The sequence below is a fragment of the Malurus melanocephalus genome, unplaced genomic scaffold (assembly GCF_030028575.1).
Source record: "Malurus melanocephalus ecotype Western Australia unplaced genomic scaffold, MMel_1.1 scaffold_204, whole genome shotgun sequence".
NCBI lineage: Eukaryota > Metazoa > Chordata > Aves > Passeriformes > Maluridae > Malurus > Malurus melanocephalus.
In genome coordinates this window covers 321,788-335,539 of record NW_026623436.1, presented here as the reverse complement: position 1 = coordinate 335,539, position 13,752 = coordinate 321,788, and positions in this window count along the sequence as shown.

Here is a 13,752-nt window from a genome sequence, read left to right as displayed (position 1 = left end):
GTRGTTGCATCTATACGTATAAAATTACAGGGTAAAGAATGAGGCAAAGCTGAAGGTCTCCTTTATATTTCTGGTTTCACAATACTAGGATATGCCACTGCTGGGGGATTCCTRTTTCTGAAAGTGATATGAATGCATCCAAGGGAAAAGAAGGGGCCCAATGCAGACTCCAGTTTCTCCACAATTAATGAACTTTATTCACTCTATTTAAGCTAAAGTCAATTTACTTGGGACTTAAAAAAGTTCCTAATTACACTGAGAACACTGTTTATGGTTTATAGCATCAGGCTTAGGGTTCACACTCAAAGCACCTGAAGTCAATGTTTTCAGTATCCTTTTGTGATGTAATGAAGCAATTTGAAATTTATCTTGACTAATATTTCAAAGTATTTATATTTGCATAATAGAGATCTGGTTCTCTGGTCTTGCACTCATAAACTTGAGAACAGAATCGTTGAGGTGGAAAGGCACTTCAGCAAATTATCTGGTGCATTCCCTCTGCTTACTGTAAATTCAATTAAAGCAGATTTCTTAGCTTCATGTCCAGTTCAGTTTCTTAATATCTCTGAGGATGGAGACTCCACGATYTTTCTGGTCAACCTGTTTGACCACAGTCACAGTAAAAAGGATTCTTTTTATATATATTTAAACAAATTTCCTGTATTTCAATTTGTGTTTCTTGCCTATCATCCTTCTGATGGATGCAGCTGGCCATGCCATGCAAAGATACCATGAGACTAATCAGGTAACAAATCCCATTTTAGGCAAAATGGCTCAGCAGAGAGCTGATAGACTAAGAACACTAATTACATTTCCTGGAGAATSTCTTCCTGAAGAGAAGATGGCCGAGGGAACGATTCAAATATACAATTTCACTGTGCTTCTCTCCCAAAAGAATCACACACAAGTCCCTCCACGTTTTGATTACAATTCTCTCTTACTACAGGAAGCTTATTATTACRAGCAGGATGAGTACTAAAACAAAATTAAGTAAAATTTCATAAGCTTAAATATAACTCTTGTTTAATTTGTTAGAGATAATCCTAAAGGGAATTTTACATGCTATAGCCTTCAGATTGAGAACAGAGGTATCAGCAGTATCAAAGATAGTGAATTCTTTAGTGCATGCAGAAAGCAATGCTAATYGTTCCACAGTTAATAATTTATCTGCTTTAACTTGTTTTCATTGATGGACAACATGCACAGCACTTAGGGTCAAATTTATTTTTCATGCTTTTAAATTTCTTCATCAGCAATGGACTTATAYCAAATTTACTGAAACATAAGTAAAATGGAATTGGGTAATTAATTATTGGTGTGTCAAGATTCCTTGCTTATTTCAGTTATGGATCTAACCATAAGCTTATCCTGAAGCCACATGCTTTAACAACAGATGACACTTTGGTCTCAGTCTCCTGGTGCCCTAACCTCAGATTTGGAGCAATTGCAGAAGAAGAACRGAAAAATAATGCTGCCTACCTGTCCTTTGCTCACTCTTGCCTCAGACAAAAGTTTACTCAGTACCCAGATAACTAAAGACACAGACCTGATGAAGCGCTCAACATGTCCCTRTGACCTCTGTTCTCCCTGGCAGTATAAACTTCATGCCAGACTCTGTCAGGAGAAATTCTCAGCTGTTTCCTTAGGGCACAGCTCCAGCTACTTCATGTTGAGGTTTAACCGAGTAGAAAATGAGCATCTGTAATATTCCACGAAACAACACGCAAATCTTTCATCATTAAAAAAAATACAAAGCTTTCAAAATTATACCAATCTCAAATGCACTACCTGGACATGCAGTCTGCAGAGACTAAAAGAAACAAAAATTGCGCTAATATCTGAGGGCATTAATTAAAAACTTGGTCAAAAATCAGACAAACAGCAGTTCACAAAGAGCTGATTTTCCACTATATTTGTGGCTTAGAGTTTATATATGGGATGTGTCTGACTGTTCGTAAGGGTTCCTGTGCCCGCAGGTGTAACTGCGCTTAAAGCTGCAGGGTGACCCCCTTYCCACCGGGACTTACATTATTATAGCAGCGCCCACTAGTGAGCCCGCAGTGAAGCACCTGTGCTTTGCAATCTGAACYCACTTGGCTCGATGGTTTCTAACARGAAAACACCAACGCGGCTAAGAGAATTTTTTTTAATTTATTCTGTTCTGTATCAGGGGGAAAAAAAATAAAAGGAGAGAAGTAGAAACTCTTTCTTTCAGGTTTCTTCTTTGTTACAATTTTGTAAGTTTACAGCACGCTTGTTCATAGATTCTGAATCTTCAGGCAGATTTGAATAACAAAAATAAAATGTCAGATTACTTAAACAAAGAACAGTGCTGTGCTAGAGTGAGAACGCATGGGCCAGTCCAGGAAAGCACTTAGCAATATGTTCTGTGCTTCTCAGCAGAACAACACTATTGGTCAAATAGCTACAAGGGCTTATCTAAAGTTTAAGGTTCTACTTAAACGATTTTCAGGATCAGAAAAATCACAAAAACTGATGTCCTTAAAATCCATTCTTTTGTAGTGACAAAATTTATTTGTATGTTATGTTTATATAACTTACAGCCATGTACCTCTGATTAAATGCTTTCCTGGCATTCATTTACAATACATACCACCATTAATTTCAATCCATCAGAAATGAGATAAGCTATGTTGATTTGGATCAAATCAGTATATCCCAAGGAATTAACCTAGGTTTTGTCATCAGAGAAGACAAAACCATAGCAGGCAGCAACTGAAATTCTGGTTCAGTCAGTCATGTCACTTATCTTGCAGTGAAGACCTTACTGTAGCAAAATATGGAAYAGACAAAGAAAAACAGTTACATAAAGAGAGCGACCTCTCAGCTCATCTTGATTTGGACCAGCATTAGGAGAAAGTACACTCAGGATGCTAAGCTTTGCTGACTTCTGCTGGCTTTTGACATGGCAAACTCCAGGCATTGCGTTCAAGCTATTCTGGGAATTTATCTCCCAATGCTCCAGGGAGGCTCGTTTTGCAGGAGGAGGTCCCCCCTACCCATTCCTCAGAGGCAATTTACTGTGGTCATACAAAACCCGACACACTCAAATCGTCTTTATTTGAAAATCATGAAATATGAGCACCCTGTCCTGTTTTGAGGTTTCTGCTACTGGTTATTTTTTCTCTCCACCAAAAAAAAAAAAAAAAAAAAAAAAAAAAAAAAAAACGCACAAAACAAGCAAAACCCCCAACATCAAACATTGTCCATTACATTATCAGCTCTTCAAATTCCAGTGGACACTGGATCAAGCTCTTTGACAAGGAAAACAGCCTTATACAAAAGAAGAGACGACAAAGCAGTTTTCTATAATTCCACTTAGAAACAGGAAAAAACTAAGTAGCAAGGGAGAATTTTCACCATTTGGTCAGAAAGGCCACTAGAAATAAGAGACTAAAGTGTTGATCTCATTCCTTCTTAGCTAATAAACAGAGAATGCTTTSATTATCAACAAGACCTTTAGCAAACCCTGGAAGTTCTTCCCCCTGTTATGTCCACATGTACTTTCAGGTTGATGAAACAATTTTGGCTTTAATATGTAGGTGCTTAACTTCTCAGGGAAAGTTACAATGGTCTCCATAAGGTTGCCAAATATACTGCATATTGATGCTGTTATCAAAACCCAGTTGCACCATATGATGCAGGAACTAATAGCTCAGGTGTGCTTCCATCTGTAATCCTGGGAATTTTATTATTTAATCAAACTGTATGGGATGGAGGCGGCAATCAAGAAAAGACAACAGCAGTTTCATAAAATGTTTTCCAATAAGTCGCAACAGGAATGGTTATGGTGGGATGCCAGTACTGCCACTACGCCAAAAACGTCGTAACTATGTTGGATAATAAAATGACAAAACATTCATATAGGRACCCCAAAAATGCTCTCTGAGCATCTGAAATAATCAGCCCTGTGTTTGTGCAACATTGATATTAGCATGTAGTCATTGAGAATTCGCAAAATATTAGTATGCAACAGAAATGTTTAGGAATATGGTAATTATAAAAAAAAAAAAAAAAACAAAACAACCCAAGTCATAGGGATTTTAAAGAGCTTGACAGTTAACTCTCTATACATCTTTCCCTTTCAGGATTTAGAGTAGAGTATTTTCAAGATGATCCTCTGCCACTTTTGACGTGCCACTATTTTGTCTTAAAAGACCCGGAGAAAGAAACGTCCTGGCTCTCCCTGCACCCAGTCATTCCCTCCCCAGCACCGGAAACTGCTGCTCGGGGAAGAGATGGAATGTGAGTGGGGTTGTCGGCGTGGCGGAGCCCCGGGGTGCGGGACAGCGGGCACGGGCAGCGGCGGGGAGGGGCGGGCAGCGGGCAGCGAGGAGCGGACGCTGTCCCTGGTGCTGAGCACCGCCCGCCGCCGGCGTCTGCCGCCAGCCGGGTCTGTGCAAGGGAAAGACAAAAATAAAACAACCTAAAAATCAACCGGTGGTACAAACTGCCGCGGTGGTCACATTTGGCAGGAAGGATCGCATTTTTGCAAATAAATGCATAGAGCTGGGTGTCASAGAAAACTACGGGTGGTTAACTGTCAGCACAGCCACCTGCGCTGCCACAACTCGCTGGCTGTGCATACAGACATGTATGCGTGCATGCACGCTGGGTCTCTGTCTCCCTGTTCAGCTAGTGGCATCGCTGTCCCCCTCAATACAGAATGAATCATTTTTGCACGTGGAGACATCAGCTTCGATTATTAAATAAGGAACAGACGGGACTYGCCGAGCAGAGCCAAGTGATTTGTCCCAAGGTCACACAGAAGTCTATGGCTGAGCTAAGCCTGGCTGTTCCATGGTATAATGTTTCCATTATACCTTCTTCTCAAAACAAATCCCCACTTGTGAGCAGAGGAACTATATCACACACATCACCAAGCCCGGGTAGGGCWGTACCCCCAGTCCCTGCAGCCCCACACATGCCATGCTCCTGGGGAGGGATCAGTGCCAGCTGCCCTCCAGCACTSTGACCCCGTGATGCCCCAGCAACCCCTAGAGAGGCACCCCACCACTGGCTCGGTGGTACCCCAGGACTTGTGCTTGTCCTCCATCAACGAGGGTACAGAGCAAAAGCAAGAAGCGAAAGGAGGGGAAGAGTCCCTCCTGCAACCACAGGGTTTCTGTCCAAAATCCAGGGCACATAAATACCCACTCCCAACCCACAGCGTTACCTTGTCAGTGGCAGCGAGAGCTTCTTCCCATCGTGGTGGCAAAACGGTCCTTTTGGTGGMAATAATTAAGACAGGTAGGGGCAGGCACCTCCTATTTTCAGCCACGGCAGATAGCACTCCTCACACAGACCTTCTGGAGCTGAATAATCCTCAAATGCCTCTGCAAAGATCACCAGCAGGTGAGCCCCACTCGGCTAGCATTGTCACTCCTCCAGCTACAGGCACATCCTATTTTCTTCTGATCACAGGCAAATGCAGAGGACCGAGTATCCTACCCCCGCGAATGCATGCACACACACACGCCATGCAACACGCTGTTCTCTCAGCATCGCCCAAATCTCATTTGCAAGAGGCGTGAACGGTCCCTGGATTTAAGGGAGGGGGAAGGCATGAGGAGGAGGAATAAACAAACAAACGGTGAAACAACAGATGGGTCCCTGCTCTCTGCCACCACAGCCTTGGTCTTCCTAAATTCTTGCTGCAGCCTGACCCACCTGCTTAAACACCTCCGCCCTTGCTCACATATGCACGCTAGCAATCTCTCCGTGTTTATAGGGAGCTAACCCTTCGCTCTGCCCTGTGAGGAAATCTCTCCAGAAGCTCTGAAGGTTGCAAAGTCCCCCTGCAAACAGGGTCTCCTTTCTCCCGCACTGTGCTCCGGCAAGTAAGAAAGTGGCAATCGGTTCAGAACAGCATCATCCAAAGGTTAAAAAAAAAAAAAAAAAAAAAAAAAAAAAAAAAAAAAAAAAAAAAAAAAAAAAAAAAAAGAAGCCGCTTAAAACGGAGTCGCGGGGGAGAGTTTACCCCTGCAATCCTGCAATCCCGGCGACCTTTTACCGAACTGGCCCCCCCCCCCGAAGTTTGCTGTCCGCCGGGGTCGCGGTGCCGGGGGCCCGGGCACTCCTTTGCCGCACAGGGCTGGGGGGCGAGGGGGCGCTTCGTATGGGCGAATCCCGGGATTCAGCGCAACTTTTTAGTGCCACCAAGTGGCATAGATCCCTCCAGGAAGCCAAGCTGCATGCCAGCCTGGGCTCTGCCTGCTGCTCCCTGGCAAGGGGAGAGATGGGGATGCAAGAGCAGCGACCAGCCCCCTACACACACACAGACAGAAATATCAGGCAGAGAGAAGTGACTGTTTTCCACTGGAAGGACAGGTTGCCCTCCCCAGCCCTCGCCCCTTCCCTTGCCTGCAGGGCAACAGCACTGGGCACGGCGAGATGAGGACCGATGCCCCTGCCAAGGGCAAAGGGAGTTGCCARCCCCGCGGGCAGGTTGTGCCCCTGATTCTGTCCCCCGCGGGCTGTCCCCCGCTCCTCCCCGGCAGGTGCTACCTGCGGCCACCCTTTCCTGCCGGGCTCTCTCCCCACTGACATCCCGGGCTCTCTGGACCCAGAGGCTCTGCAGTTCCCTGCCAGCCCCCGGCTGCCTCAGCCAGCATCCCTGGACCGTATCTGCAGACCTGCGGACAGGATTTTTATTTGCCTACATTCTGCCCACAAGCTCGGTACCCTTCCGCTTCCTCGCCCTCCCACAGATCCCACAGCAACGCTCTCGCCCCCTAACTACTTGCCACTGGCACAGCGCATCTACCTTTCCTCKGTTAACCCTTCCCTTCGGAAGACAGACGAAACTTTACCTTCTTCTCCGGTATCCCTGTATTTTCCCAAATTCTCCTCCCTCTCTCCCCGATCTCAGCCCCACACACCCGGCTCCTGCTCCCATTCACACTCAGCCGTCCCGAAAGGCACCGCACCGCTCCATTCCCCTGCCCGGGGTGGGCACAGGGCCGGGAACCCGGATCTGAGCATGGGGAGGGGGATTGTGGCCAGCATGGGGGGGTGGAAAAGATCCAAGACAGCCTGAGCCCTGAAAAACTCAACACCTCCCTGCACTTCTACTGCAACAGCAACAACGAACACTCAGGAACCAACACAATGCAATGCCRGACAGAGATCATCTCTTTATTCAAAGCTATTTTTAGCAAATAAAGTAAAATAAATTAATAAATAAATAATAAAGCAAAATGCTATTTAAAAKGTTGCTGGGTCTGACTGTTTACCAGGCTGTATTTGCAGGGAAGGATTAGYTCATGCATCCATTTTCCAGAATTAACAGCCTTTCTCTGCCACTGCTCCACAGCTTGACACTCCCTGCTGGGTCTCCCCTCTTTGGATTGCTGCTTAAAATATTATCTCTTTTTACTTTTTTTAAAGCAGCTGCTGAATGACCCAAATCCCAGCCACTACTTGATGTGGCTCCCCCAGTGCGATTGCATTGCCATATCCAACCTACACCATGTGCTCCTCACACCCCTGCCCCTCTGAGTTAACTTTGATAAAGTTATTAGGGCATAGAGGGAGAGGAAAGGTCTTACTATGGCTCCATCTGCGCTCCTAATTCCCTGTCATCCCTTTMTTGCTGTCTCTCTTCCATCAGATTACCAGCTTGACTGCTTCTTTYATCCCAGATTGTGAAGGATAGATATCCTACGTGTTCTTACCAGGTGTGGAGCCTGGTCTTTTTCTCCTTCATGTCCTCCTTCAGTCCCAGCCTGGGGCTGGCTGGGAGCCCATCAACTGCTTCACACCCTTACCCAGCTCTCTCTGTGGCCCTTCAGCCACAGAAGCCCTGAAAAAGGCCAGGTTTCAAACTGAGGGCATTGCAAGTGTGTGGGACTCTAACTCTTTATTTCCTCTGTACAGATCCAAGAGCTTCTCTGTTGGTGCTTGAAGGGATGAAGGYAGGCTGTTACATTACAGGGGAGACTCCACTAATTACCATTCCTGTCACTGCCCTGTTGGGTAAGGAGCAGMTTTCCTCTTCCTCCCTAGACCCATGCTTCTCTCAGACATTGTCTGTCTCATTAACCATGGGCTTTGAAATGGCTAGAAGGTCAGGAGCCTGGAGACAGAGAAGAAAGGGGGCATATGTCTGTAGAAAAAGCACAAATAGACAGAAGGAGGGGAGGGATATGTCTGTAGACAGGAATGGTGAGACGAAAGCAAARTGGTGTCACTGTGCACAAGGGTCCTGAAGAATCAATGTCGTATGAATCAGGGCAGAGGGGAGGTGCCGTTGCTTTGCTGAGCTGTCASAGCAGTTTCCTGCCTTCCCTTGGGACTGTGTGTGTGATGAGGGGGTCAGAAAGCAGCCACCTTTCATGGCAACAGAGACAGCCAGCTGGCTGGCAGGGTGCTGGGTGACCCACAGCAGGAGAGGGAGAGGATCCCCGCACAAGCAGGACACACAGCGTGGTGCAGAGACGTAGTGGATCCAAAGCAGCTCCTACACACACAACCCCGAGGATTCCCCGTGAATCAGAGCCCAGAGTCAGAGTTCAGTCTCCAGCCAGATGTTTGGAGCAGCTGGATCAAAGATTAAAGGAGGCAAACAGAATGGATGGGGGTGGCCATGGCATTTACATTCCTAATGCCTCTCGTTGACCCTTTAACAGGGTCCCAATAAATAYAGATGTACAAAAGGTTCTTCTCCTTTGCTCTCTTTCTGCCCTTTCTCCCCTCCTCCCTTTCCATYATTCACAACCATTTTACAGAACCCATAAAAGTAGCCACTCTCTTCTCCACTGATGGTAGCTTTTTTTCCCCCATGTTAAAATTTTCCCTCCTATTTTGATATTATTTTTAAAGTTAACAAAATGAAAGCTTTCTCTTCCTGTTCGCAACAGCACCAGCCAAAGATAAACAAACTGGCACCTGAATAAGGAGATATAATGACTACATTTTACAAGCCCAGTATTGCTAACATTCATTACTTCTGTGGCAGTAGCACCTAAAAAAATAYTAACATATTGGGAAAGGCTGTACATTTTCTGTATCTCTGCACTCTGAGGAGCTCATGCATACAGAAAATTGCAGGGGTAAAAAGAGTATGAGTAAGTCTCCAGTATAATCAGTGTCTCTGAAGAGCATCCTAACCACGCTAACATTTTAAGACAGAAAATAAGGAGGCTCAGGGAATATTAATTTATATTGTCTTCAGTTCCAGAATAAATAAACCCAATGGGACACAGGCAGCACAGTCAAAGACAAAGGGTGGACAAGAAGGTGATGTTGTTTTGACCAAGATAAGCCAAGTGCCTGCTTGCTTGTAAAGTTATCTCTAAAACCAAAGAAAAAAAAAGGAAAAAAATGGATTAAATTGATATGATGTGCTTGTATACACACACACACATATATATATACATATATACATATATACATATATACATATATACATATATACATATATACATATATACATATATACATATATATACACAAACCAGTATTATGTCCCTTTTGGATGAGATGGAGGAGATGCAGCCTGGTGGGAATAATCCAGCATATTTATAGTTCATGACATAATTAAACTCAAGAAAATTACTCCTGCCTCCCTAGCAAGTATCCTAACAGCAATACTATTATGTAGAAGGAGAAGAAAAGGTGCAAARTAAGCTATGCAACACATATTAAAAGAAAATAGTAGCCTTTTAGTGTATAATAATACTTTTAGAATCCTTAGCCTTAGTTTGTGTTGTTCTACCAGCCTTGAGGAAYGTAAGGGCCTGATTTTATATGTCTCTTTTGCAGAGATTTGTATAGAAACTTCATATTCTCTTAATAAGAGTTGTTCTGGTTTCAGCTACCATAGGGTTAAGTTCCTCTCAGTGGCAGTTACAGTKCTGTGTGTCAGATTCAGAATGAGATATTTTGGGGTTTTGCTAAGTCGTGTTTATCCTAAGTCRAGGATTATTTTTTGTCTTTTTCTCTGGCAGTGATGAGGTGCACGAAAGAAACTGGGAGATGGCATAGTCAGAACAGGTGGCATTAAATGACCAAAGGGATATTCCAAACCAAGGAACGATCATGTCCGGTGTATAAACTGGGGGAAGTTACCCAGAAGGGGAACAAATGACAAAGAAGGAGACATTCACATGCGTCCACTTCTCTTCATAGAGTCCAWAGTGAACCTACTCCTCAGAAGGATATCCATCTGGTACCAGTGGACTTTCAAGGAATCTGTGACTAGTTTTCCACCTATTCTTGGTTGTGCATAGGTGTAAAGGAAGCAGTGAAATAGCCAACACTTTGAAGACTATTTTAGTTCTGTGCAAAGAAACAACAGCTCTTAGTAGTTGGAAAAAATCAGAAGTCCCAAACTGAACCTAGATCTGAAGTTACTTCAACATTATTCAGGCCCTGAGTAAGGATTCTTGCCTTAGATTTAGATTTAGAATCCAAAATTGGAAGTGCCTATAAGGTCTTGTTTGGCCTGAAACTCATCTTCATCAGTGGAAAACAGGACAGGAGAGAGGAAGACAGAACACAGAGCTCTGAGAATGATGCTTGCAAGAAGTGTGTAAAAGGGGAACCAGAAGTCATACACATGAGATGTGTATGTGATTTATGGAGATTTATGTGAATAATGGCGTGCCTCAGATGTGGCTAAGAGATGGTAGCACAAAGATGTCCTCAGATCTACCCACAAGAAATTATTTTAGGAGAATGAAACCAGTTTTTAGGGCATTTGAGTAAAAAACGTGGTTGCATTTACTCTAGGAAATTGTTCATTGTGTCCTCCCTGTAATTCCTTCTTTGCTCTTTCCAGAGAATTCATTTCATGTCTAAAGTAGCTGTACTTACTAAAAGGGGTAAGTTGAACTTTTGTAGAATTACATCCCTGATTCACATGAGTAGGAGTATTCAGGGGAAGTAACTTCAGCTGAGGAAGTTTGGTTTATATTTACCTTTATGACTAAAGATATTATTCCTATTATTCAAAGTGAATTTCCTGGCTTCAAATGTTTCAAGCATTTCTAACTTTATAAAATMAACAAAAACACATTACATTTACCTGATTTCTTCTTTCTTCCTCTGCTTTTTACTTTCTTTAAATATGTGTGCATTTTATGTCCACCTACCATGTCTTATGCTATTCCAATCACTATTTCCCACCAAAGAATTCTAGCTCAGTCATCAAGAGACTCCAAACTGATGTGTGAGAATTTTAATTAAATGCAATCAGWGTGCACACATGAAAAGGAGAGCTTAGGGTATAATCAGGCCTCCCTACTAAAATTCAGTGACATACACATGACTCTGAAAAAAAACAAAATTTCTGGAACACTAAGGTTTTTAGGAAACTCCACACTCTACAAAGATGTTTTTGTCTGTACTAAGGAAAGTGGTTTAACATTCTCACATCATTCAAAATCTGAAGCTGCTGCTCGTATTCCTACTCAGTGAGTTCCAATCTAAGTGGGGGAGTGCTTCTGATGAAGGCTGAAAGAATGAAACCTCCAATTATGCTTCAGTGTGATACACTATCTTCTCTCTGCAATGTAAGTAGAATATTGGATGTGTGAAACTCAACCAGCAGGTTTCTTTGGGGTTTTGAACCTGATAACCCCTGGTTGGCATCTTCAGCTGAACAGTGGGGAGGCAATGGCAGCAGTGCCATTATTTTGTGGAGTTCCCAAATCTACACAAAATGGGATCAGATCCGAATCAGGGTTATTGATTGATGTGAATACAAGACAGASAAGTTCYTGGYTCTAAAATGGATTCTTCCCTGASAACTTTCTAGGAGGACTTGCTCCATGATTTTACCRGGCACAGAGGTGAGACTGACTGACTTATGGTCCCCATGGTCTTTATTTTTCCCTTTTTAAAAAATATGTGTWAAGTTTTCCCYTTTCCAGTCAGTGGGAGTGYCACTGTACTGCCATGTGTTCTCACACATGAATGTCTGCCTGCTTGTCTCTGTCTGTTGGAAGTCTCATCTGTTTGATGTTCCTGGCTGGAATCAGACCCCTGCTAGGAGGTCACCTGTCCCTGCTCTCCCTTTCACCCTCACCCATAAACTCTTCCATTCCTGGGTGGAGCTCCATGCGTTCTATCTCATCATTGACCATTGTGGAGAACTGTCCTTTGGTTGGGTGGCCATCCTCAATCCTCCCCCTCATGAAAACAAACCAAACAGGGTATAAACATGAGGAATTTCACCTGGACAAAACTCTGTCCTCCAGATGAAAGCTGCAAAGYGTCACAGCAATGCTCTGTGCTGATCACTGGTGCATTCCAGCTGGAACACTCTTATTTCCAGCTATTCTTGGCCAGCTGATTCCTCSTGCTGACACTGGGATATGAATCCCATTCCCTCCATGAACAAAGGAGGCTGGCAAAAGATTGGGAACAACGTAGCACAGAACAACCTTGCTCCAGCAGTAACATAGCCTTGGATCAGCACATGACTGCTTGGCAGTTCACCTGCCACAGAAGGTGACTTGGAGCCAGCTCTGTCTCCTTGCTTGTCGCTATTTTTGCAAAAAATGTCAGCTCAGGAGTGGAACAGGGCAGAGGGCATAGACACAAAATAATTTCAGTCCCTCRCCTTTCTGCAGAACACCAAAAAGAGGGGGAAGAAAGGGCTGAGGTGAGCAGTAATCAGAAGTGTTAAGTTTGGTTTATGTCTTTAAATTAGAAATCCCCAATATTTCTTTCCCAGGTAAACAATTACTGTAGTTAACACAGGAACACCAAGTTGACAAAAAAAGTCTTTGTATTTTGAAGATAACTACTTTTTTGAGACCCAGCAATGTGGCTGCTGCTCACAAATTTACAGTTTCTGTCAAATTAATTATGTATGGCCCATTGAAGAAGCAGGTGCACCTCAATTTTTTATTGGCACTGAGCAAGCTCTTGAGTTTGTGAAATGGCTTTTTCTGGCTTTTTTTTTTTTTTTTTCATTCCAGAAATGGAAGAGGCTGATGAAGAAAATTAGTAGATAAATTACTTTGAACTATAATTAAATATCAAATGCAGTTTCCTTCTCTTACATATTGCTCATTTTTTCCTTTAGGTAAACCTATCTGCACAACTGCCCAAACATTTTTATCTGCCAAATATTTTGCATCTTTCAATGCACACTAAAAGAAAATACAACTAAAAGAAATGTAACTTTGTTTTACGATGCTATATTACTCTAGATGTCTAAGGGTGCTTTATTAAGACGAAAACACAATTGCATGGTCATATTTTGTTTATATTTAGGTCTTCTCCAATACCTCTGCTGACTTCTTTCAAGGTGAAAAGGATGGTGCCATGATAGCATTCTGGATGAAAAATCTGATTGTTGATGGATCCAAATAATTTACAGGAACTTGTGTGCATGAACAGCTTGGGTACTGAGAGTGGATGCATAACAAAATTTCCTTATAAGACATAGGTCACTGTAATGTGAAATCTACCTCTGGTCATCTGTATTTCCTTCATGATCAATAGRTATAGGAAGTGGTACCTGACTCATACAATTAGCGTCATCCCCAAGTCTTTACATGRCTCTACCTTAATATTGGCCAATTTATGAAAATGAGATTAATTGAGAAGCAGATACCTGCCCTTGTAACCTGTTAGAGTTAGGCAGGATGAACATGACATGGTTTTCATAAAAAAGGATAAACAATATTTTAAAAACTCTCTGGTTAAGAAATTGTCAGGACTCAGGTATAAGCTTCTTTTTGGAGAGTGAGTGAAACAAACGTCTGTTTTTTCCCC